Source organism: Callithrix jacchus, chromosome 16 (genome assembly GCF_049354715.1).
Source record: "Callithrix jacchus isolate 240 chromosome 16, calJac240_pri, whole genome shotgun sequence".
Classification (NCBI taxonomy): Eukaryota; Metazoa; Chordata; class Mammalia; order Primates; family Cebidae; genus Callithrix; species Callithrix jacchus.
In genome coordinates, this window is record NC_133517.1 from 16,191,213 (window position 1) to 16,218,736 (window position 27,524).

The following is a 27,524-nucleotide window of genomic DNA, read 5'->3' on the forward strand; positions in this document are numbered from 1 at the left end:
TTCAGTGTAGACAAAACAGCCTTATATTGGAAGAAGATGCCATGTAGGACTTTCATAGCTAGACAGAATTCAATGCCTGGCTTCAAAGGCTGACTCTTCTAAGGGGCTAATGCAGCTGGTGACTTTAAGTTGAAGCCAATGTTTGTATATCATTCTGAAAATCCTGGATCTCTTAAGAGCTATGCTGAATCTATTCTGTGTGTACTCTAAAAAAGCATAACAAAAATGGATAACATGGATAACAGCATATCTTTTTGTAGCATCATTTACTGAACATTTTAAGTCTACTGTTGAGACTGCTCAAAAAATTCCTCCTAAAGTATAACTGCTGATTAATAAGGAAAAAATCTAATCTGATCAAAAAATGGACAAAATATTTGAATAGACATTTCTCAAAGGAAGATATACAAATAGCAAACAGGCAAATGAACATAATTAATTATCAGAAAAATGCAAAGCAAAACCACAATGACATATTATCTCATTTTAACCTAGTTAAAATGGTTTACATTCAAGAATCAGGTAATCACAAAGACTGGAGAGGATGTGGAGAAAAGGGAACTCTTGTACACTGTTGGTGGGAATGTAAATTAGTACAACCATTACCAAGAACTGTTTGAGGTTTCCTCAAAAAACTAAAAATAGAGCTACCATATGATCCAGAAATCCTACTCCTGGGTATATACCCAAAAGAAAGGAAATCAGTGTATCAAAGAGATAATCTGCATTGCTATATTTGTTGAAGCACTATTCACAAGAGCCAAGATTTGGAAGCAACCTAAGTGTCCACCAATGGATGAATGGATAAAGAAAATGTGGTGCATATATACAATGAAGTGCTATTTAGACGTAAAAAAAGAATAAGACATAGTTACTTGCAATAACATGGATGAAAATGGAGATCATTATCTTAAGTGAAATAAGCCAGACACAGACAAATGTCACATATTCTCACTTATTTGAGAGATCTAAAAATCAAAACAATTGAACTCATGGACATAGAGAGTAGAATAATTACTAGATGCTGGGAAGGGTGGTGGTGTGGGGGGTCTGTGCAGATAAGGAAGGTTAATGGATTTTAAAATAGTTCAAAATAATGAATAAGACCTGCTATTTGAGAACAAATCAGAATGCTGAGGTCAATAATAACTTAACTGTACATTTTAAAGTAAACAAGTATAATTGGATTATTTGTAACACAAAAGCTAAATTCTTGAGGAAATTCATACCCCATTCTCCCTGATGTGATTGCTTCACATTGCATGTCTATATCCAATATCTCGGGTACCCCCTGAACACATACACTTACTATGTACTCATAAAAACTAAAAGTTTAAGAATTTTTTTAAAATTTTAAAAATAAAATATTATTGCTCATTGAAAATGCGCCTGTTGACCCAAGAGCTCTGATAGAGATGTACAACGAGATTAATGTTGTTTCATGCCTTCTAACACATTCATTCTGCAGTCCATAGATCAGGAAGAAATTTCTACTTTCAAACCTTATTAGTTAAGAAATACATTTAATAAGGCTATGGTTGTCATAAGTAGTGATTCTTCTGATAGATATGGGCAAAGTAGATTGAAACTTTCTGGAAAGTGTTCACCATTTTAGATGTCATTAAGAGCATGTGTGATTCATGGAAAAATATCAAAATATCCCCATTAACAGTAGTTTGGAAGAAGTTGATTCTAACTCTCATGGATGACTTTGAGGGGTTCAAGATTTCAATGGAGGAAGTAAATGCAGATGTGGTGGAAATAGCAGAATAACCAGACGTAGAAATGGAACCTGAAGATGTGAATAAGTTGCTGCTTCTTATGAATGAGCAAAGCACGATTTCGGGAGACGGAAAACTACTCCTAGTGGAGATGCTGCAAACATTGCTGAAATGACAATAAAGGATTTAGAATATTATGTAAACTCAGTTGATAAAACAACAGCAGAGTTCAAGAGAACTGACTCCAATTTTGGAAGAAACTCTGCTGTGGGTAAAATGCTATTAAACAGCACCACATGCTACAGAGAAATCTTCCATGAAAGGAAGAGTCAATCCATACAGCAAACTTTATTGTTGTTTTATTTTAAGAAATTGCCACAGCCACACCAATCTCCGGCAAACATGACTCTGATCAGCCAGCAGCCATCAACATCAAGGCAAGACCCTCCACCAGAAAAAGGATTCCAAGACACAGATGTTTTAGACATAACAATGCTACTGCACACCTCATGGGCTATAGTATAGTGTAAATACAACTTTTAAGTGCACCGAGAACTCAAGAAATTCACGCGACTGGCACGATTGAGATATTTGCTTTATTGTGATCTAATCAAATCCACAGTATCTCTGAGGTACGCCTCTGTATTCTTCACTGTATTCTTAGCAACACAAACAGTATCTGGCATGCAGTAGCATCTCAAAAAATGCTTTAGATAATAATTGTACCACTTACTCTCTCAGGCTTTCACAGCCAATCCTACTGTGTCTGGAACCCCAAGATAAAAAGAAATAATATTTTAAAACTCCCACATTTTAATTTTTCATTTCCTCACCCTTATACTTCCAACCTGTTCTCTTTCCTTCAAAGGAGACATCCCATGTAATAGCAATAACCCTTACTCATGAGAGCTATATATTCACACCTTCCACTCTTTGCCCACTTCTGCAGAAGAGTTAGCCTTACCCTGTGGTTTGCTAGTGACTGTGGGGCTGCTCCATCCCTGATGGGATGGCAACACATAACCCCTTCAACATGAACCACATATCCACAAGCAAGATCAGATTTGTGTTGCTGTTTCATTTTCACTAAGAAATGGAGATAATCATGTTTTGTTTTATTTTGCTTTGTTACCTATGTGATGAAAATTATTTTCCAAATTCTCTAGTGAATAATAAGGGCAGAATTATTCTAGAAAGTATACTATTGCAAACTGATCTGTAAATTCTGCAAACATAAACATATCGGTTTCCAAGTATTAACTGCAGTTTCTTTACCTATGCGTCAGGAACAGATGTGGATGGCCAGCATATGCATTCTGTCCTAACAGAGCTTATGACATCCTTTATTCAATGAGAAACACATTGTATTTTAGCCTTTTCCTTTCTATTCTGAAAGAGGAATCCAGTAGTATTTCCTCCAGTTAACTATCTCTACTCTCCTTTTTAATTGGAAAAAGGATGTCATGTGATTCATAACAAAAGCTTGACCTCAGTAAAAACAGAAAGCTTGGGCAATTGTTAAGCAGTGTGGTTTTTTGAACAGTTAATATTATTTTCATCGTAATAAAAATTCCAACTCTGTTAAACAAGGAAGGTGGCATAAGCCAAGAAATACATATCCTACCACGTTTATGATTTTGGAAACTCTTAAATAACTGAAAAAAAATTGAAATGTAGCCAAGAAGGAGAGAAAAGGGGACTCTGTGTCTTTAAGCTAGGGAGAAAAATAAAACCCAATCATTCTGAATGTATTGCTTTAGTCATCTGGTTTCATTCTATTAATGACCTTTAACATCTGCAAAAATATTGTGAAAAGCTAATTTTGTTTGTGCTGAGGTGGAGCAGAACAGTTTCTGGCTGTCACTCTTAGATGTGCTATAAAATAAAATTGTCTTTCTGGGAGTCTGACAAAAACCTACTGTACAGATCCAGTTTATTTACAACATCTAGGAATGAAAAGAAAACAGAATTTTACAACATGCCAACATGGGAGAAATGAATAGTACTTGCACATTTGCGTGTGTGCATGTGTGTGTGTGCATGTGTGTGTGTGTGTTAGCAGTACCACATACAGATATCTCCCAAGATTAGAGATTTTTGAAATAACATTTGATGACATTCGATGAAAATTCTAACCAGCATGACTATTTCTCAATAAATGTTATGCTGCTAAAATGTGACAAAGCATTCTTCAACGTAGTGTTTTGATTTACTGCAAAGCCCTTTGCAAAGGAGAAATGGCCTCATTTCCTCATTTTGACAAGGCTTATGTTTCCATTAATTAAATGGGAATCTTTGGAAAAGAGGCAGTGTCATCAGGGTTAATGTATGGACTATACATTCTTAAAGGCCAAGGTTAAAAATATACCTAGTACCCATCAAAAAGAATAAATGCAGTCATACCGGCCTTGTCCTTAATATTCACTCGTTCTCAATTGCACTATCCAATTTTGTGAATGATTTGTGGACTCTGCCATAGGTTCTTTAGGCCCAGATTTGTGGGTCTGAAGAATGCAGGAGTGTCATGGTTCAGGAGTCTGATGAGCACCATATGCCCAAATAGAATGGTAGATCCCAAGCTTGCAAGAGGGCTTGTGGCCGTCTAGCCAAGGTTCCAAACTGATGATTAAATCCTCCTGACAGCATACTAACCCAAGGCCAAGTGTTGATGCATGACCACTTCTAACAGGAGATAATTCACTGCCTTCAGAGTCAGCATGCTATTTTGAGAGTTTGGCTTTTAGAAAGTTTTCAAATTTTTGAACTGAAACATTTTATCTTGGGACCATGGAAAATTCTCTTCTGCATCACTGTCCTTGGTATACTTGAAGACAAGTGAAATTTTTCTGATTCCATTGATGTAGCCTATGGCCTGACTTCAGATCTTTTTGTTATCAGGTGTTTTCAGTTATTCATAAATGAATAGAAAGGATGGGGATGGACAGACAGGTAGTTAGATGATAGGTAGATAAACAGAAAGAATAAACACAAATAGATGTTTTGTAGACATACGTGTTCACAGAGTCACAAAAGACTATCATTTTCCTCATCTGGATATAAATATTTTAAGAACAGATAGAGTCATTTAGCAGATATATCACATTTACCCATGCCAAGCTCACCAGCTTAGCCAAAATTGCTAAGCCTTTTGTTTTGTTTGGTTTGGAGACACAGTCTTGCTCTGTTGCCCAGGCTGGAGTACAGTAGAACAATCACAGCTCACTGCAGCCTTGACCTCTTGGGCTCAAACAATCCTCCCACATCAGCCTCCCAAGGAGCTGGGACTCCAGGTGCATACCACCATGCTCAGCTAAATTTTTTTTGTTTTTTGTAGAGTCGAGGTCTCACTATGTTGCCCAAGCTGGTCTCGAACTCCTGGGCTCAAGCAATCTTCCCACTTTAGCCTCCCAAAATGCTGGAATTACAGGCATGAGTCATAGCCGCAGCCTTGCTAAGCTTGTTGTAATAGTTTCTGCTAACCTTATTGTCTGAATCCACAGCTACAGCTTTAAGAACCTAGCTTAGAACTTCACAGCATGCATTTGGAGTTTGATTTTATTTTGACCTGTAATCCAAACTGGTCTATCCTGGAAAGAACTACAGGGAAACACACTCAGCCTTTCCAGTTGCTTCATCATCTGCACCTTCTAGCGCATGCCCAAACCACCCCAAGGATGGGGAAGGAAACCAAACCATCCCGTTAGTACTTATGTAAGAGTTCTACCCTCTTGCTTTTAATCAGTTTTACTTTGACCTCATAACTACAGTGATGATGAAGGAAGTTTCTAATTTGCAGTAAGCAGTGCCAAATAAATACCTAATAGGATAGAATTCTCTGTATGGATAGGGAGAGACAGTGATCTATGAGCAGTCTTCAAGAAGGTTGACAAACTTTCAAGATGAAGAAATTTTTATTTTAACCTTCCCTTTCTGGTTTCTTATTCTCACCCCACTCAGTTATCATATCCCAACTCTTCTGCAATAGCACAACGAATGGATTTTAGAGTGATGTATTTTCTTTTCATCTTCAAATATGTACAGTTCCATAATGGGCCATCTGTCATTTTGTGATTCCATGTAGACAACAATGCCCTAAAGTTTTGTTGCCATAGCAACCACACCAGCGTTTCCAAAGCAAGCTCTGTAATCATTCCTACTCTCAGAATCTATTCAACATGGGGCAGGGGCAGAGGTTAAAATTCCGGGAAATTTAAGTCCCTAATATTTGTTACCTGTTTAGAATGAATGCTTAACCTAGTTCACATCCAGTTGCAATGAACCGGATTGTAATATTTTAATAGAGGAGTTAAAGGGTCTTCGGTAAGCTATGTATGCATGTATGTGGGTTTTTTATTTTTTTAAGTTAGTTTTGTTAGAAGGAAGTTAAGTCTTAGTTTGAATTCTGGAGAGATGCTTTGATGTAGCAATCAAACCTTCCTTTTCACTTTGCTGAAGACCAATTTTAGAAGAGGCAAGAAAAAAATGCAGCTCATTGTTCATATTCTTGTCTCCTATCTCATAGTATTCCAGTGCATCTGTGCCACATTATCGAAGGATAAAAGAACCAAGAGTGTATTCTGTGGAGAATGAGAGAAAAGCACAGTTTTTAATCTTGATTTTATTTCCTTTCTGCAGAGACTATCTTTTACTTATCTTTAACTTCTTTCCTGTCCCATAGGCATGGAAATGATTCATTTTCTTCTGCTTTTATTTTCAATCTTCCACAGCTTTTACAGAAGGCATATCTGCATGGCACTGGGGGAGGGGGATATCGTTTCACAGAGAAGTCAGTCAAACCTCTGTGCTCTCCCCTCTGCTGCCTAGTGTTTTTCAAGCACTTTACAACTTTTTTATTCCAAAAAAAAAAAAGAAGAACTGAGATTCAATAAGTTTCCATTACTCACTCAGGAAACAAAGCAAGTTGCCAGGGCAATAGGAAGAAAGGAAGTGAGTTGTGGGGAGATTAGTCAGGGGCCATTGCAAAATTTTGGGCCAGGCACAGGAGAAGAAGGGGCAGTGGGAATGAAAAGAAAGACATCAACTGCAGAAAATCTCTTAGAGTAGTCATTCATTCATTCAACAAGATGGCAGGTGCCATCCAATTTGCTACAGAAGAAGGAATGCAGAAGGGAGTAGAATAGGATCCATGTAACTGAGGGGGCAGGGAGGGGCTCTCACACATGGTTGGCAGAAACAGAATAGATACAACTATTTGATATGGTAATTTAGCAGTGAAAATTATTTGAAATATACATATATTTTATTTCATTTTTATGATACTTATACTTCAAGTGTATTACAATATTGAAAACACAAAAAAATTAAAAACACTAATAGTGCCACCAACTAAAAATAATCATTTTTACATTTTGACATACATTCTTCTAGCCCCTTTAATGTGCCTTTTATGTAATTGCTGTACTATACAACTCTGTGTGTGTGTGTGTGTGTGTGTGTGTGTGTGTTGACTCCTGGATAGACTTTACATATGAAGAAATAAGCACTTTTTACATTAGCACAAACATTTTGTAATGATCACTTTTTAGAATTGTGTAATTGTCTATAATGTGATTATATCAAAATTTACTGAACCAAATGTGAAATATTAAAGACATGGTCTCTGTTAGCTTTTCTACTTTATAAATAATGCTGTAGTGAACATCTTTGAATTATTGCATTAACCAAGTAGCATTAACATTTCTAAGCTATAACAGGTGGTAGCAGTGGGCACCTACTTACATGTCACACCACTTTTTGTTTTAGTTTTCTAGTGGCTGATGTGATATACTGAGCATTAGAGCCGCGTGAACAACGAAACCCTCCTGGGTCTTCTGGGATCTACGCTTCCTCCTACTCTCAGCCATCAGTCACAGAACCTTACTTTTGTTCCTTTCTAATGCTTTTCTCATTCAGCTCACTGAAAGAATAAAAGGTTTCCGGTATTTCATCTTCTAGGGACTTAATAAACACCCTGTTAAAGTTTCTTTAGGCATGGCTAACTTGGGGTGGCTTTTCAGGTGAGAACTGATGGAGTTCTGATATGCCAGGCACTTTATTATTTTGAACGAATTTAATCTTCATACTTCCAAGGTTCAGTCCCCAGCCTATTTCCCCTCATGGTCTGCTATAACAATCCAGATTTCTTAATGAAGTTGTGTACCTATAGTGAGCCTGTGTTTAATAAGGTGAAAATGATGTTATGGACCAAATTGTGTCTCCCTGAAATCTGTATGTTGAAGACCTTACCCCAGTGTGACTATATTTGGAGATAAAATCTTTAAAGATCTTTAATTAAGGTTAAATGATGTCATAAGTGTGGGGCCCTTATCCAGTAGCACTGGTGTCCTTCTAAGAATAGGAGGGGACAGCAGGAGTGCAGGCACAGAGAAGAGGCCACGTGAGGACACCGGGGCAGAGGCAGCTGTCTGCAAGTCAAGGAGAAAGGTGTCACGATAAATCTAACCTGAAGACATCTTGATCTTGGGCTCCCAGCCTCCAGAACTGTGACAAAATACGTTTCTGTTTCTGAACCCTAAGTATAATAATAAAATAAAATATTGGGCAGTAAAAAAAAAGTTCACAGACTACCCGGGACATATATGATTTAAATAAAAATTTTTTAAGGTGAATTTCTATAGGCAATAAAACTGGTAAAATTTGTTTAGGAAATTCTTCATGAAGGAAGTACATGTTCCTTTGGCAGGAAAAAAAATACATTTCTATTTCTTAGGTTATTTGGTCTCTGGTATTCTCTTATTGCAAGCCAAGCAGACTAATAATGATGGATGAGTCTCTGTCCTCAAGGGATTCAAAACCTATTTGTGACAAAAATGTGTGATCCCTTTGCCTCAAACCTCATAAGCTCAGGCCATCCAGCAGCAGCACAATAGCAGTCCTGTACCAGATGAACCTACTTCTGCAGAGCACAGCAATCCCTGCCTGACTTACACTCATACAGCTAATTAAGGAAATGCTCAGGTTCTACTGTAGCATCAAAAGTGTGCTAGCAAATCTACCTCTTCTGCACACTACATCATATGCTTCCCATTCGTGCTCTACTGTGGTCACATGGATTCCATTCGATTCTCTAAGGTCTGCTGTTACTACAGCATGGAAATTACAGCCCAGCATAAAAGTCCCTGGGTCTTGGAGATGACTGCAGCCTTCCCTTTTCTTATGGATGACTGTATGCCATGGGAAATCCTCTTTGCTCTACCCATGCCATGAGTGCATCAGTAGTTACTTCAGCAGAATAGTTGGAATAGCATCAGTCTGCAGTCTAAGCACAAAATCGTGCAGACCTTTGCCTTCAGTTTTGATTGCCTATATTTTATAATTTATACGTTGGAACCCATTTATCTCAGTCTTGGGTAAAAGCCTTGGGGGTTTGGGCCAAGGGAACGTTTGAGAAAATACAAAAAGCTGTACTTCAATCTGCCTTTTTGGCCAAGTTTTTCACCCCTCAAGAGCACATTTCTTTCTTTGCGTTTCCTAGACTCTTCATGAAAATGGATGTTTGGGATGCTGGCCCCAAATCCCTCTAATTAAGCCTGGTCATGTCTGACCTCATAACATGTGTATATCTGGGCTCCTCCTTGAGGATGCAACTGTACAAAGCACATATGTACAAGGAAACCTAAGTGAGACAGAAGTGTGACGTGGATGCAGTGAAAACAGAAGCTAGTTTTTATGGAGCACAGATTATGTACCCTGACTTGGTGCTTCATCAGCATTTGATTCTTCAATTCCCACATCTTTGCTAGATGAGAGAGAATATGACTGCTGTGACCTGGAGAGGTGGGAAACACAGCTTAGACATATTCTACAACTTACCGGAAGACAGCGGCAGAACCAGGAGTCAAACCCAAGTCCATTAACTCTGGAGAATACACTATAACCTACAAACTGTGCCCAACATGCACTGAGGAAGAATTACTATGAGGGGTTCAAAGCAACAAGACATTGGTATTTATTAGAGCAATGGTCCATTGAGGCGGGACAACTGAAAATGGCCCTCGAAAGAGGTATAGAGCCCTAAGGTGTGGATGCTTATCACAGGCATGGAGGATTAGAGAAGACCCAGATTAAAATCTTGAAGAGTGAGATTTCTAAGGGATGTTAAAGGTACTGAGGACTTTAGGTTTTATGCAGTGGAAGCTGAGACAGTGAATTTATAATGATCTTCTCTCCACAAAGGCTGCTAACTTCCCAGGTGAGAAACAGCAATGGTCCTAAGCTAACATGAGAGATTTCAAGCTTTCACAATGATGACAGGTGTGAGACACTCAGTTTCACCAAGGAAGACAGCCATGCATCTTCAAGGGCTGAGGGGAACAAACATTCTCTAATTCCCATGGAGACCTAGAAGAGTTCCTCATTGTGGAATCACACAGCCCATTTCTTAGCTGGGTGGGTGAAGTGCCCCCTGGTTCACATAGTTCATGCTTCCTTTTTAGAGGCATAGGTGTAAAACAGTAGAGTCTGTTTAAAGAGCATCTGTTTGAAGTTTAATGTAACTGAATGAAGTCCACGCACCTGGTAATGTAAGTGGTATGTGCTTGTGTATATGTGCGTGTGTCTCTATGTTTCTGTGTTTATGTACTTATGCATATGTGTATGCAATTGAAAAAATCATAAACTCATTTCACATTGACATCATAGTTTAAAGATGATAGAAACCATGTAGACGTTAGTCAGTCATTGGAAAAAGTCTTTCTTTTCTTGGAAATCTGTGGCTGAGATACAGAATGATGAGGAATATAAGCCACCAGTTAACCTTTATACCTAGCTCTGCATTCCAAAAGAGAAATAAAGGCTGCTCTACACATTCATCTTACTGCCTCAATTACTTGAAGTGGATAATCAGCCTAACACTATAGGGATGATGCTGAATATGTGTTGATTTTTCTTTGGGATTGATTGCTGTGCTTTGACACACTATTCTCATAATTATGCACCCAGGCACCACCTGGCACCATTGTCTACCTTCACTAGTCACACATCAGGTGATCATTTCTGCAGCTTTTTCTTCATTGTACATAGTTGCCAGTGGAAATGGCTAGAACTTAAGGAATGTTTTATTGGCTTAAAAAACAGTATATGTTTTAAAGTACTACTTGGTGAAAACTAAGCAGTTTTAAACAGAAATCTTCCCTGAAGTTCAAAGACCGTTTTCTCTAGAGTACATTTTACTCAACTTACTCACAAATCCTTCTTCATATTTTAGGTAACACTGAAGTTTCTTAATAGGTAAATGTCCAAATGTAATAGGCACACCATGACACACATTCTTTGCACTAATGTTTTTATGTGAGCAATCAAGTATGTTTGTACGCTTATTGAATAACAATTATAATGAAAACTGTCATTGTCTGCTTCCACCAAGAAGCAAATGCTTACACAGGACACTTTTTTCAGTCTCCCCACCTGTCCACCTGGCACCATGGTCCCAGGTAATCGAGAGCAAAGCTTGTGCCCTCTACCTGGAACACCTGAGCCAGCATCCATGTTGCTCCTGCAGAAAGTGCTCTACAAATCTGGTTGTTGTCCTTGTGAACAGTGTCCAATAAAAATAAAATCTAGAAAAACACTGTCTCAACCAATCCCCCACTCTCAAGACGGAAGTGAAGGAGTCCATGAGCCTTCTATATTTCCATGGTTCCCTTTTGATAAAAGGATCAGCTGCATTATCTGCCCAGTCTGTGGTCCTTGAGGAACTTCACAAGCCTTTTCCTGCCCCAACCCTACAGGGGTGCTTGAAGTTTAGTGCTTTTCTGACCATACGCCAGCATGAGCTAAGCCCCTGTGTATCCTGGAAGCCCCTTACATCAGTCTTCACTAAACACATGGGTCTGGGGATGGTCTGTGCCTCCTCACCTTCTATGCAGTGTGCTCAGGACTGAGCTCTGAAGGCCACCACGAGCATGAACTTTCCACCTCCCACCCAACATATCCTGGCTGACATGCGTCATATGAAGTCACAACTCTCCCAGTCCTTTGTAACTTGCTGACCCTCCTAGGAGGGGACCACTGTACTGTTCCAGCTGAGTGCCAGACTTTAAATGGTTTTCATGATAAGCTACTTGTCCAATAGGCTAATGACAGGTCTCCAACTTGCCCTGGAGCACTGGCCCTTCAGCTAACTGCAGATGTCCTTATTTGGAAATTGTCCGTTAGAATTTCTCAATCAGTATGGCGATTGCTTCTTCACAGAGAAATTAGAGGCTGCCCTCTCTGCAGATGCGGCTTTACTTCAGGATTGAGGGAATGTTCCATTTAAAAGCAGCATTTGCAAAGATGAGTTACAGCTCAGGACATAACACATCGAAGCTAACAGATGCATACCAGTTGTCGATATATTTAATCTAAAATGAAGACAAGAAAGGAATCTCACTGGTTGGTGTATACTGAGTACAATAAATTCTTACTATCGTGTGCTGGTCACCAATGTGATGGGGCCAGATGACTGCTCTGAAAGAGTAAGTTTGCCATGCTAAGAAAGAAGCCAGTGCAGGGCTGGGCTCAGTGGCTCACACCTGTAATCCCAGCACTTTGGGAGGCTGAGGCGGATGGATCACGAGGTCAAGAGATTGAGACCATCCTGGTCAACATGGTGAAACCCCATCTCTACTAAAAATACAAAAAATTAGCCAAGCATGGTGGTGCACGCCTGTAGTCCCAGCTACTCAGGAGGCTGAGGCAGGAGAATTGCCTGAACCCAGGAGGTGGAGGTGGAGGTGAGCTGAGATCACGCCATTGCACTCCAGCCTGGGTAACGAGAGCAAAACTCCGTCTCAAAAAAAAAAAGAAGCCAGTGCGAAAGAAAACGTTTCACATTATACACCTCTTCCCCACAACACACACACATGCCAATGTTTCAATCCTCCTAAGAATTGACCGGGACAATAAGATTTGGACTTTCAAACAAGCTACACTGTTAGTTCTTTGCTTTGTGTTTGGATGCATAACCAGTGAATTGACTCATTTTTGTTTTCATATAAAAATATGAGTTTTTGGGGGGGGCACCTAGGGCTTTTTTAGACATTTATCATTTTACTTCTCTCATATAACAAAAAAATTGACTTTGTAGTATTCAGAGCTCTTATTTTCCCCTGCTTCCAAGATAAGCAATGAAAAGGGTGCATGTTCGCAGGAGGCCCCATCTTGAGTTACATAACCGTGAGACGCAATGGACTGCTGCTGTCCACTTGGCACTTGCAATGGACCAAGGACCAGAAACTTGGGCTGCAGATGACTGCAAGAAAAGATATAGAAAGTAGTAAAAAAGATGTTGCAGTGGGGTTTCCCTTCTTTGTCTTTTCTCCCCAAAGCATATCATCCTTTCCTCTCCTACAGAAGTAAGTCTTTGGGTTTCCTGGTAGCTCTGACCCAGCTTCTGCTTGCCTCTTCTCCATCAGATTACCAAAGCATCAGGGCAGAGACTCCCTGAAGTGAGCATTGGGCTCCTGCCCATGGTGGGCAGTGGCTTGATCACATCAGTGCAGTCAGCTGCAGAGCAGATGCCAGGGAGATCAGATCTTGATATTTCTTTCTGCTAGAACATGCTATCAAATACCAAGTCATTTGCCATCTGGTTAATTTATGCCATTTAGACTGCCGCAAACAAAATCAACTTCCGGTTGTATCATTCATTGTCTTCTCTTCCATCATCCTTGTTTCCGCCTTTGAGTCAGTGTCAACCTACACAGTTAACCTGCTCGGTGCCAAGCAAAAGTTTTCTTATACTCTGTCTTGTAAAACTAATTTGTTTTCCCTTTTTTCTCTCCACCTCCACATTTTCCCTGAATAGAGTCGAGAGAGGGGTTCATTTCCCGGTTATGTGTCTTATTGGACATGTGAACTTGTGCAAATTACATAATGTCTCTCAGCCTCAGTTTTCATGTGAGAAAAATGAAGGAAATCATGCTTGCTTCACAGAGTTGTTATGACAATCAACTGTCTATGTGAAAGTACTTTAATGAATGGTATAGAAGGTGACTACACCTCCCGCAACCGGGACTACTTCCTCCAATGCGTAGGCATCCTCTTTCCTGTCCTACATCAGAATGCCCCTAATCAACCACATCTTTAGCAGAACCCATGGGACCTACCTTTACTCCCCCAGTAAATGAGCTGCCTATTAGCATGAGCAATGGGGATCAAGTAGTTATTTTTTCTATGTTCAGATTTTTTTTAACTCTTCGTGTATTTTTAGAAAGGAAATTTTTCTCCCAGAATCAAAATTAGCATATTCAAAGCAGCCATTATGCCTTACATTTTGATCCCGTGGTAAATAGAGATCTTGATTCCATCATAACTAGGATGTGATCCTGTGCTCACATTAGTAATAATGCAGACAGAAGACATAGGAAACTAGAATCCGTAATATTAGAACCCAAAATATTGAAGGGGAATATTGTTATTGTGCTTTGCAAAATGGAAGAATATATTTTGGAGAGTAAAGAGTCAAGTTCCTCCCCTGCCTGAGCTATCCTGCCAGCCCCTAGCTCCTTCTCGCTGCTATTAGCCTCTCATAATGTAAAACATTTCTTCATTTCCAGCAGATAATACTTTCAGTGAAAAGGTAATTTTTGAAGTCTATTACTCGCATTCTTAGTGAAGAGTACAATGTAGCATTTTGTTCTAATATGCCATTGAAATTGTTTGAGTAGGTATACCATGGAATCAAATACAAAATGTCAAAATGGTTTCCATTAACTATGCACATTTGCACTGCTTCCGTTAATGGCCATGTTTTTGTTCTTTTCCTTCATCTTTGCATCTATAAGATGAAATGATTCAGTTGATGTAACTGAAAAGTACATTGAAAAGGTAGAGAGCAAATTACAAAAGCATCAAGCCACAATTCCACCCACAGACTTTATTTTATAATGAAGTTTAATAATGATAGAAACTGTCATTAGATTTAAACATCAGTCATTTCAGCAATTGTAGTTAATGTGAATATCTCATACAGAGTAATGTTTTATAAAAACATGGCAGGGATTGTGTATTATATTGAACTGAAATGTCATAATGAAATCTTAACTAGATGCTATTATTGCAATACATATTATGTTAAGAGAAATTTGCTTCAACTTGAAAAGAGAAAATGAGTAGTGTGTTTCCTTCAACATCGTAAGTTCAGATAAAATCATTTTACTTGGAAGAAAGTTTTTTTTCTTTTCTAGTCTTAACATGAGCATATCTATCTATCTATCTACCTATCTATCTATATACACATACCCATTACTTATGATACTAGGTGTTGTGCTGATGTATCTTAGTGGTAAATGTACAACAAAAATATATTTATTTTTCTTTGACATGACGTTATCTTTAAGAAGAAATTTGTGGTTCCTATACAGTTTGTGAGTTTCTCCTTTAATCTATCTTGAAGAAGAAAGAGTATTCCCAGTGGCAGAGTCCTAGATCTAAACCTCAATGAGCTTTGTTACGACTGGGTCGAGCTCATAACAGCTTCGAGAAGCCCTGCCAGGTGGTCATACTTGCTGCGTCATTCAGCTGCAACTGTCCTTGCCTTGCTTCCTGATGGTACAGGTTCCTGCTGATGATTGTAAAAGAACAATGGCAATATCAAATGAAATCAACACCTGAAAACTCTCATTTTCCAGTGCCTACCCACTTCCCACCCCACTCACAGCAGTCTCTGTCCACATCAGAAAGGTTGATCGAGGCTCAGTGTGTGCTGAGTAACATCTCAAAAAGTCATACTCATTTGATGAAGAAAGATGTTCACTTCTGAGTATCATGGTCCCTCTTAGTAGAGAGGAGGAGAAGAGTAGAAAGAAGGAGAAGGAACGCAACCAGCTTTCCCTAGCACAATATTTCTCTAGAGTCCACAGCATGTTCCAGAGTGATTAGGAAGTGAAGGCAACTGACCTCAACAAAGAATGCATGTACTGTACATACACTGGAGTAAATGTCATCATTTTCCCCTCATGAAAGGTTACATAAAAGGTTTTTCTTGTTTAGGTTCTCTCGAGTCTTTTGTGCTCGTGTATGCATTTTTGTATGTTAACACTTTCACAAATGCGACTGGATGAATGCACCAGATTCCAGGAAATGTCCAGAACCTTAGTCTTTGCCACCAGATGGCAGTGTAATACCACTCTTGTATAGAACAGGCACGCTAAAAATGGGCACAAGGGACCTTGGATAAGTACTACTCACTATGCTAGGCCCTGAAATTAGATATTATTCCCTTTTAATTTTCAATACATCTTATATCTAATATTTTGTATTGAATACATTTGTAAAGGAATCCATAGCTATGGCAAAAGAATCATTTCATTTACTGACTGCTATGCAACAAACACCATCAGAACATACTAGCATAAAATAATAATGTTTTAATATTAACCACAATTCCATGAGTTGATTGCACTCAGATGAACCATTCTTCTGCATTTATCTTCTACTTCACAGGATGGAGCTGGGGTCTCCCATATATCTATGTTCAGCTGGGGCTAGGGCTGGAATTTCCAGGACGGCCTCTCATGCTTCAGGGCCCTCCTCCATGTGTCCAATCACTGTTGAAATCGAGGACTAGCTTTCCTACATACCATATGGGCAACTGACTTCCAAAAGACAGCCCCATTGTTCAAGTGTTAATAAAGCTGCTGCATGAATCACACCTGCTAATGATCCATTGGCCGAAACAAATCAAGGGACTCAGCCACAGCCACGTGATGTGAAAAAAACTACATGCAAGCCTAAATTTCAGGAGACAGGGCCATGGACAGGCTACCACAGGATTCACAGCTCTGCAACCACAAAAGAATCAGAAAACTCTCTAGCTCAATTCACATTAGAAATATTATAAATCTTCTTTTATCGGTACTTCTTTTATCAGTAAACCATAGGTAAGACACATGGCACTGATACAACTTGTAAAGTGTCATAAAAACAGACCATCAGGCTACTACTGCCCATGGTATTTTACTCTACATAGAAGGGCACAGTTCCAGGCTCTGGCCTTAGGATTGCAGGGCCTCAAACTCAAATTTTAAGGGCACCCAGTATTGGGCAAGCTAAAAAGGAAAACTAGGGCTAAGTAAACTTACAAAAGATAACTTCATCAACTTTCTGCACACACTGGGAATTCACAGTGTCTGCAGAAAGACCTACCTGGTGCATGAATGGAGACGGTCAGTGAACTCAATCATAGTGCATAAATCCCCCAGGAAAACAAATTATAAAGCAGAGGTTGCTTTATAAACACAAATTTGGAGGAAAGGAAGCTGGATAGTCTCAATGAATATTTCCATTAGGGCTGATGAATCATACTTCTCTGTTCCATAAACATCTCTATTTTAAGGACTGACTCAGTTTCATTCAATTACAGCAACATTGCCTCTTAATAAGATCAGAAAAACAATGATCTAACATTATTTTTGCTAGAAAAGAGGATGAACAGGATTAAGAACAAAAGTCAAAATTGTTCTCAATGTTTCATGTTGCACAAAGCCAGAAATTTTCATCCAAGATCATATTTCTACTTATTATGCATGACCCATAAAGCACTATGGACACATACTGTTAACTCAGTAATTAGTGCACATCCATTTTTAATCTGATAATCCCCTGGCTAACAGGTTGCTATACCCAAATGATGCTTCTGTACTTCAGTTAATGTCTGCTAATAATCGAACCCAAGAACAGTACCCATCGACAATTCCAAATTTATTTCCCAGCATCAAGATTAAAACTAAATAGCAAGGCCTTGCATCCTCTAAGGCTGTCTACTCAATTCATTTACATATAAAACTCACAGACTCTGCAAATGGAACTGATGTATGCTGCATTATTCCTAAGCTTGCAGTGAGTTAGAAACAAAATGGGGTGAGGGGAACCTAATAAAATTCTTCAGAAAGGGTGTATATTACTATTTATGCATTAATGTAGCAAATACATAGATAGAAATTCAATATGTGGATTATATAAATAGCATTTTCTTATAAGAATCTTGTAATCCAAATTCTCAAAATTCAGTTTTCATAAAGGTAACACAACTTTTTTCTCAGATGATTGTTCTTCCTCCCATGATAAAATATCCTTCACTGTATTACAGCGTGGCATTGTTTCATTGGATGAGGGTGGAGAAATATTTGGTTGATTGACCAAGACTGGGGGAGTTATTTAGCATATGAAGAGAGTTTTGTTTATTTAAATGTTAGACATCTCATGTGTCAATATCAAAATGTCAGTTCTTGAAACCATTGCTACACAAGGATCTCTCAAGAAATGTATTTATTTGAGTATTTATTGAATTTTAACATTCATTACCTAAGAGCTAGTGAAGTGGCTCTGCATTTGGGATTACATGAACTATTTTAGGCATTCAATTCTTTGATTTACAACTCATAACAAAACACCTCACACTGGAAACGTTTGCCATTACCTCATAATCAACGTATTGGGTTGGGATGATCAGCAATGTTTACAGTGTACTCTGAGAAAGGCTAGAGAGTTTTCAGAGCTAAACAAGAAGCAACAGAGTCATGAGGAAATCAGGTCCAACTTGAGACTCCCCCAAATTTTTTCAAATAGAAAAAAATCTTCTTTCATTTGTTTAAGATGTTGCCAGTTTTCGTAAAGGAGAGTAAATACTCAGCTGGTGTTCATGGTAAGTTCTCAATAAACATTTGCTTTTTGCTTGTTGGAGAGATCGGGAAGGGAGGGGAGGGGAGGGCAGGGGAGAGCAGGGAAGGACAGAGTAGGGCAGGGAAGGGACAGGGAAGGAAAGGAAGGGAGAGGGAAAGGAAGGAAAAGGAATGGAGAGGGAAGGAGGGAGGGAGGGAGGGAAGGAAGGAGGAAAAGAAGAACAGAAGGCCCAATTGTCAAATAAGTTTGAGAATTCCACATATTCTGTCTTTGAGTGTAAAATCGATACTAGTATATTAAAGGCTCTGATAAGTGGTGCAATTAAGAAAAATGCTTAACTTTTTAGCCTGCTATTCCATACTAAACCCTCCTCTTTGTTTTTATGTGTATCTTTATCAAAATTATTAAAATCCTGCAGAACATGTGTTTTTTAGAAGTTTTTTAGAAGTTAGGGTAGAGTGCTACCCTAGTAGGTACTACAATGGACACAAATATTCAGTACAGCAAAGAATTGCTGTTACTATATTACTTCCACTCACATGTGTCTGGTAGATCAAGTTCAAAGTCATTGTATAATTCAATATACAGTATTATTTACCGCTCCCTTATTTCCCTTCTTATACTGGTAGCAGTGAAAGCCACTGGTTAAGTTCTGAAGTTTAAATCCTAGCTCCGCCACTTAACAATGGGACCGTGGGCACATTCCTCATTCTCTCTGTCTCAATTTCCTCATTTGTAAAATAGATAACATTGAATGTATTTCCTGAATGTAGGAAATGGGAAGATTCCAAACTCTATATTTCCTGGGAGTAGTACATAGGTAAATTTCTGAACTCTGGCATAGATCTACTAAATCTAATGCTCTGAAAAAACCGTCTGCAACTTACACTGCCCCAGTGATTTTCTCTTTTTTTTTTTGAGACGGAGTTTCACTCTTGTTACCCAGGCTGGAGTGCAATGGCTCCATCTTGGCTCACCACAATCTCCGCCTCCTGGGTTCAGGCAATTCTCCTGCCTCAGCCTCCTGAGTAGCTGGGATTACAGGCACGCGCCACCACGCCCAGCTAATTTTTTTGTATTTTTAGTAGAGACGGGCTTTCACCATGTTGACCGGGATGGTCTCGAGCTCTTGACCTCGTGATCCACCCACCTCGGCCTCCCAAAGTGCTGGGATTACAGGCTTGAGCCACTGCGCCCTGCTGCCCCAGTGATTTTCATGAGGGTAAACTTAGAAGACACTGAGCATGCAAATGAGGAGCACCACCACTGCTTCCAAAAGCAGGTATGCATGAAATCAGAGGACTTTCCAACAAATATGGCTGTGCAAAGATTGTGCAGGCTTCTTTGAGAAACAGATATCTGCCCTTGAGCTTGGGACCACTTATTACACTGGAGCTTTTTCCAGGATGTTTGAAGCGGAATTCAAGCATCTCTGGAGATTGTTAGACTACCTGACTCCTGCATTTTCCTTCCAACCCTGATGTGTTAGGTTTCTGCCTCTCATGACACCAGGCCCGTACTAAGTAACATCCATGCCCAAATACACTTGTTTCTTCCCCATTTTCAGTCTTCATACATTTATTTGAGGAAGAGTTTTTTTAAAGATTTTGGTATATGATATTTTTTGGAAGATAGTTTTAAATACTGTCAATGCAGGACACTACATCATGTGTGCTAAACATCCTCTGAGAGCACAGGTTCACATTTTAGTAAAACACAGGGGACATTATGTCTGGGGACAGAACCTACCAGGATACAATGACAGAAAACTTAGGGACCTCCACTGGCTTTCCAGATCCACCAGCAACCATTCCTTACACAGCTAGGCAGGCTCACAGCGCTCATGTAATTAATCCTTGAATCCTGAAGGAACCATTATGTTCCTTCTTACAGCTGCTGCTGGGAGTCACATAAAACATCTCCTAGGTTATAAGACCAGAACTTTAATCATATATAAGGACTGAAAACAGCCTAAAAAGGCATAAATTCCAAATTGTTTCCATGCCACTGTAATATTAAAAAAATGCCAACACACTTTTATAATATAGATTTGTGGAATGATGGAAATGCTGCTATCATTTGTAGTTTCCCTTCAGAATGGACACTTATTTATAAATGAATGGTTCTGTAATAACCCAATGGCACCTTCATAAATCTCTCCAATGTATGGCAGTCTGTAACACATCTGATGAGAAATGTGTTTACTTTCAGGATTAAAAACAGAAAAACACAATAGAACAAGTTCATTGGCAGGTTCAGGTGGCCACTTAGTTTATAATAGAATCAGGAAATGAAAGTGCCCTGTAGTGCAGTAAAAAACTCCACTAGAGCCCATTTTTAGCTAAGACAGGCAAAGCATGTCAGTGAGTTTCCTCAGTTGTCAGCATTTTAAAAAAATTAACTGTATATCTCCTTTCAATCAGCTAAATATTTATTCAAATCTTCAGCTTGTTATTTCTTCATTAACAAGGTTTCCCCTGCTGCTCAGCAGAATATGTGAGGAACTTTGAAAATGTCAGAAGCACTCAAGTTGAATCAGCCAGGGGAAGGGATAAAAAGGCTCATAATCAAGTGGAACTACAATAGGGGCACATTTCAAGCTGGGAAATAATAGATCAATACAGAAGGATCTTTCCCATGGGATAATGCTGCTATTTGTTCTTATTTTGTGACTTGTTTTTACTCATCAAATCACAAGTACAATGCATTTCCGTGTTAACCTTCAATTTGTAAATGATCATTTGTATTCTAATCCTCAGAACACTGCCACAGAGAAAAGAGGGTGCAATTTTGAAAGAAAAGCTGACTCTTGTGAACAAAGGAGAGCAAAATAAAATAATCAAAGTATTTTAGGGAAAGAATTAGTGCTTTAGGAGCTCCTGGTTAGCATACGAAAATCTCATTCCAATAGATAAATCAAGCTTAATGATACAGGTTTAAATGCGAACAATTATAACAAAGGTCCTCATAGGAAAAAAAATCTAAAGATGTAGTTTAATCTGGAGCTAGGAAAGACTAACCTGTTCATTTGCTTCTTTTGGAAAAAAAATGTTTATTATCTTGAAGTTGCAGATGTTTTACATTTAATTTTGTGGTTTGATAAGGATCTTGGTTTGGTCAAGATTTTGGTTTGTGAGTGCTTTCAAGCCACTGGTGCTAATAATACAAAACCTGATCACATTAACTTTCTTTATTTTATTCTGTGTTATCTTCAACGCCATTGTTCAATAATAAAATATGACCTAGTCAATATATCTTTAAAACTAAGTTGCTCACATCACTTCAGATATATATGACAACACAGCAGCTCCCAATTATTTTTAAAAACTTGTTCATACACATAGTATAAATGAACTCCCTCAAATTTTAAGATGATAGCGCACAGTTTTCTTGGTTAAGTAAATACTATCTATGTTTCTCTCTTTCCAAACATAAACAGGTATTTCTATGTAAGAAGGGTATCATTTGAAAAGTAAGTATATGACCCACCATGAAACAGAACTGATAGCTGGTCACCCAGGTGCTCTGCCTTGTTAACTGATGACAGCGATTATTAGGTGAGAACTTTAACAACCTGCCAAAGGATCCTGGGACAAGAACGAGGACCAAACCATAGAAAGGCTGAGCACTGAAGTGCCTGGGAAACCTAAAACTCACCACATTCATCTTTTTGCTGGTCTTTGACCGCAGAAAAAAGGAAAAGGAGAGTCAGCCAGGGAACAGATAAAGAAGATATCGTTTAATCCCCAGTTCCCCATTCAGACCTGTTCCCTCCAGAAGCTACCCTGTCCTCAGGCCTCAGCATGGTTGCCCTCTCCCTCTGGGAGGAGTTAGCACAATTCGAAAGGGCACATTTTGTAGAAGAAAGATATGAAATGAGAGCGACTTTTTTTGTTGCTGCCCCACACTGCCCTCTGAAAACCTCGTCCACTGGATTTGGACACGCCAGGCCAGTGGTTCCAGGCTAAGGTGGCTGTTGATGAGGCTGTCATCAGGATTGAGGCTGAGGGAGAGGGGTTGATGTGAGAAGGGGAAGAATGGCTCATAATGAAAACAAGGGAAAAAGTAAGGAGCAGAGTTTGGTTACTCTTCAATAGTGTAATGATGGATTTCCTGTATTAACCAAATGACGTGTTAACACCACAATTAAGAGCAAAATGATTACAAAGTCATCTTCTAGGGACAGGCTACATCGAGGGTCATAGATAAAACTAGATAATGCTTATATTAACATCATCCTTTTCTTTGCGTTCAAACTTTCTCCCAGAATATTCCAAAGAAAAGATAACTAGGTGTGTATTTTTTTTTTTTTTTTTCGCCTAGTATTTCCTAAAGAAAGCAAAGATGTTTTACTGAATCCCAGTGTCTGGGGAGATCTGCCTTCCCACGATGTCATGAGTGGTGGTACAGAAGATGGTTTCTTTTATCAAAGAATTCTCCTTTGAGATGGCTGGGAGTTTATTTTTTACTTTGCATGGAAATTCCACAGAGAGCCTAATAGCACAGAATGGAGCCCCAGAATAATTTGTAATACTCAACTGCAACATGGATTTTATTTTATGGCTCCTTCTAAATAAGTCTTTTCTAAATATATTTTTGAGGACTGATGGCACATAAAAGGGAGCTATTAAGGAGAACCATGGGGTGTCTGTGATGGGAAGGACTGATTATCCCTGACAGCCTCCAACTTTGAATTCCTGGAAAGGCAAACCACAAATATTTCAGTGAGCCAAGCATGCAAATACATTTAATGCTACATTGCCCTTCTACCCTTTTCCTCTTCTTTTCCTCTCCCCTGCATTCCCAGCCTCTTCTAAAATGGTGTGTCCATTACGAAGTGTTCTTGGAAGCTTTCTTACGCCATCTGAATCAATATAATATCAGACCTATCAAGACCTATTTTTAAAGGTAAGCTTGTTTAGTCCTCTACACGGCCTCCTAATTAGAACGCACTATGTTTATGTATATGCTTCTTTGCATTACTGCATTAACAGGACACTCTGGGAAAAGCTTCATGCTTTCAAAACACTGAATTTCAGGGAGGTCCTTGGCAAAACCATGAAACGAATTTGAATCTTACCCTTCGTTCGGGTTTCAGTCTGTGACCTTGGACCCAGATTCCATGAATAGAACATTGTCCTTGCAGGGCAGAGGCTCAATAACTGGACATTTTCTGGGTCCCTGAATTTGTACAATGAGATATCAACTCCAATCTGTGAGCACAATGCTCCAGTGACTGCCAGGAATGGCTGCAATATTGATGCCTTTCAATGTAGATCACATCATTCACCGAGCAGAGCTCAATAAAATGATACTGTAGTTAACAAGTTTTATAACACAAAGTTACTTTAAAACATGGAACTAATCAGAGAGAAGCCTGTTTATGCGTGTCACAGCCACATTTAATTGTCAATAAATAAACAAAGATTTGCTTCACCTATTGTCATGTATATCAAGTAAGTCATTAATCTAAACTAATGAAGCTTAAGATATATGACAGACAGTTTTTATGGAGCGCCTTCTTAATGATATGTTTGCTTTTCATTTCAATGCCAAGAGAGCCCATTATCAAGAAAGCAGCACATTATGGTCCAAACGCATTGAAATCTACAGCACTACGCTTTGTTCGGAGTTCACAATAAGCAGCATTTGCACTTACATATTCATGTACCCTCTGAGATGAAAAATGTTAGTTAGAAATGAATACGGGTGGGGCAGGGGGAGTGGGAGACAATGCATCTAGGGCTCCTGCTCTGTTGTGAGATTTTCCCCCTTTGGATTTTTAAGCTCACCTGGAAAGAAAAAGAAGACTAAATTCAGCCCATTTCATGCCCACATCCATTTTGAGAAACGTGAGTGAATATGTATCATAAACACAATGAGTCCTAATCACTAAAGAACATTCTGAATCTCTGAAGAACAGAAACCCAGGATGCCAAGCTGCAAACAAATAGCTACTAGATAATAGAAGCAAGTATTCGACAATTATTTTAATGTGCACGTTAGTTCTAAAGCTTCCATGGTTTTCAAAGATAAAGTAATGATTTCTTATTCTGCTTCTATTTTGGAGGAGAATAATGTGGACAAGTTAATATCTATCAAACCATAATGATTCCCAATCTGGTGACATGAAAAACTCAGATTAGTTGACCCTTTGGGCTAATGCCACCAAAAGATTCTGCTGCAGGCACCAAAGACCAAATGAAAGATTCAGTCACATTGCAGTTTTATTTACTTACATCTGGAGAAATATGCCTAGTGTCAGACCAGATTACAAGAGGACATAATACATCTGTATGTAGAGCAGGGCAATATGACTGAATATGGTCAGGGATCTTGACTATCATATTCATCAATGCATTTCCAGAATCTTCTACAGTCCCTGGCTCGTGGTGGGTACTTGGTGATTATTTGCTAAGTCTATGGGGAAAAAAACTATGATATAAGGAACAGAAGGATTTTAAAAAGCTTTCTTAGAAATATCTTGCTTTTTTCTCTCTTCTCATTCCACTACTTCCTCCAGTATAAACCAGATGTAAGCTCTCCACTGTCAAATGTTTTCTCAGTCTTCAGAGTCTTGCAAAAGGGGCTCTTCTAAAGTTGTAAGTCTGTTCTTTCTTGACTTCCCTACTTGTTCAAACCAAAGCAAAATCCAATTCATTCCTTCAAGAGAAAGTCATGGAGCGTACAAGTCACATGGAAATGTAGGCCCTTGTGGATCTCAGGGTCCACATCTAGCTAATTGCAAAACCTTGTAAGCAGCACCTTAGAGCTGCATGAGCGAAGTCCAAAGTGCCACAGGAGCACAGAATGGAAGGTTCTAGGGCATGTGTCATATGCACTCAGCCCTGAAGGGTGACCCAGCTTCTGACAGGCACATGAATGGGTGTTCCCAGAAGAGTAGAAAGAGCAAATTAATAGAGCACCAAGCGTTACAGCGCCAGCACCTGTTCCAGTGAGTCTAAGGATTGGGTATCAGGAAATGAGACTAATAAAGATTATCATTATATTAATTATTATCATAGTTATGATTATGATTAATTAGAACCTGTCTAATTAATCATAATCAAAACTATGGTTAACACTTACTGAACAGTTACTATATGCATAGCACAGGCACTGACTTCTCCCAGTAAACCTCATTTTCTGAGTAACTAATGTCCACAGTAACAGGGCTGTACATAACCACCCGGACTCAAAGCCATTTTTTTTCTGAGAGTTCAGAGTTCAGGCACTTAATCAAAATTATTTTTACAATTGTATGCCCTGGACACTTTCAGCAAAACTTCCCTAGACTTCCACAAACCTTCTCTTAGGCCCATGTGCAGGAAAAAAAAAGAATGTTGAAAAGGGAGATAAAAATTAAGGTGGAGCTCATTTTCACACTCAGTGGGGTTTTTCTGATGAAAGTTACAGAGGGGACCAAGCTGGCTGTATAGGGACAAGCTTGGATTCAAGGAAGTGCGATTCTGTGCTGTGTCCAGAGGAACCCTGTATGTCCCACGGTGTTCAGTACTATTTCAGGTGTTCATGTGAAACCAGGATTCTAAGATGCAATAATAACAAAAAATAAACATTAAAAACATTTAAAATTCCTGATCCCTCTAGCTCAGATCGTGCCAGGGACCTCCTGGACAGAAAGTGGCATCCCCTTCCTCAGTGCTCTAGAAAAGTGTCCTATATACCTTTTCAATCATTTATTATTCCAGGTCATCTCAAACTTTGTGATCAATAAAGTATTCCTAAGGTGTAAACCTCAATAACAGGTATTACACTTATTATCCAGTAAAATTGCAGAAAAGGATTTCTGGTTAATAAAGCATTGCATGTGGTAGACAGTTTCTGGGTATATACCAAATTGTTCACATTCAGAAAATTATAATGTATTTATATATTCTAGACCGGGCTTTCTCAGCTTTATCACTATTGACATTTAGGCTGCCCTGTGCATGGTTACCAACATCCCCAGCTTCTACCAGTAGATGCCAGTTGTAACCCTCAGTTTTGGGAACTTCAGAAATGTCTCTTGACATCACTAAGCATCCCCTAAGGGGTTGAATTACCCCCAGTTGAGAATCCCTTCTCTAAACATTTGTTTCTAATGCACATAATTTAATCTTCTTTTGGCGATTCAAAAAGCACGTCAGAATCCATTTGTGACTTAGGGTAGACACCTATAATAAGGAAAAGAGGCAGTTCAATGCTCTGTTTAATGGAACATCAGATAACAGAGCTAATAGTAATAATAGCAAGTAGTACATATTAGGTGTGTACAGGTTGCAATAACCACCTCTGAGGGAAACATTCATTGTTTACACCATCTTGCAAGTGAAAACCTCAGAGCTCAGTGACTCCGCCAGTGACACATCAGGAAGTCTCTAATGGGCTCGCGCAAATGTTCTAGGCTCCCCACTGAAATCCTGAGGAACTGCAGAACTTGCTTTTCTGTTTAAACAGCATTAGGGTTTCCTAGCCTGGGATTTCCTAGCAATTACATGAACCATCTGATGAAAACCCCCACTCATGTTGTCTTAAATTATTTTTCAACTTTTTCTTTGTTATGTAACATATTTATGATACCAGAATTTCATCAAACATGAAAAAGCATCTCAAACCCCAAAATGTGTTGATTTTTTGATGCTTTGAGGAAAATAAAGAAAATCAAGATGTCAAGATCCTATAAAAATAAGAAAATCTTGGAACTCCTTGGGCAATAGTTAAATGTATTAGGAGTCAAATGCAAATCAAAACGAAAACTATGTTAAACTCTGGCATAGCAAAGCTATCACAGTATTGCTCGACTTGAGTACTGAGAGATAGTATTATCTCCTTTTATCTCACCACAGATGATGCAGTCCAAACAAATCCCCTCTTGTCTTAACTAGGTATCTCAAAAACAGCTACCTCTAAATCTCTGCACTATCCATTGCCATTGAAATGACTGAAGTCCTAAGTCTGTAATACAGCTCAAATATTAGCCATGGTCCAGGAAAGCGTGTGCTGTGGACTGAACTATGTCTTCCTCCAAATTTCTATGTTGGTGTAAGTCACCCCTAATGTGATGATACCTAGAGATGATGCCTTTGGGAGATAATCTGGCTGGTTTAGATAAGGTCAGGAGGTTGTGACCCTCATGATGGGATTAGGTTCTTAGAAGCTCACTCACCCACTCCCGCT

The 27,524-nt window shown here is 39.0% G+C and overlaps 1 long non-coding RNA gene across 3 annotated transcripts in view; it reads left to right on the forward strand.

The window, feature by feature from the left end:
* Positions 1 to 10,116: 10,116 nt before the first annotated feature.
* LOC118148456 (uncharacterized) overlaps positions 10,117 to 27,524 on the forward strand; it is an 89,092-nt gene continuing 71,684 nt past the window's right edge. For 2 of the 3 annotated variants that reach the window (XR_004735268.3, XR_008477040.2), the window contains exon 1: positions 10,119 to 10,264. This is a non-coding gene — a long non-coding RNA (uncharacterized LOC118148456). Of the gene's footprint in view, positions 10,272 to 27,524 lie in introns of all 3 variants that reach the window. The other variant, XR_013528256.1, reaches the window with a different exon arrangement.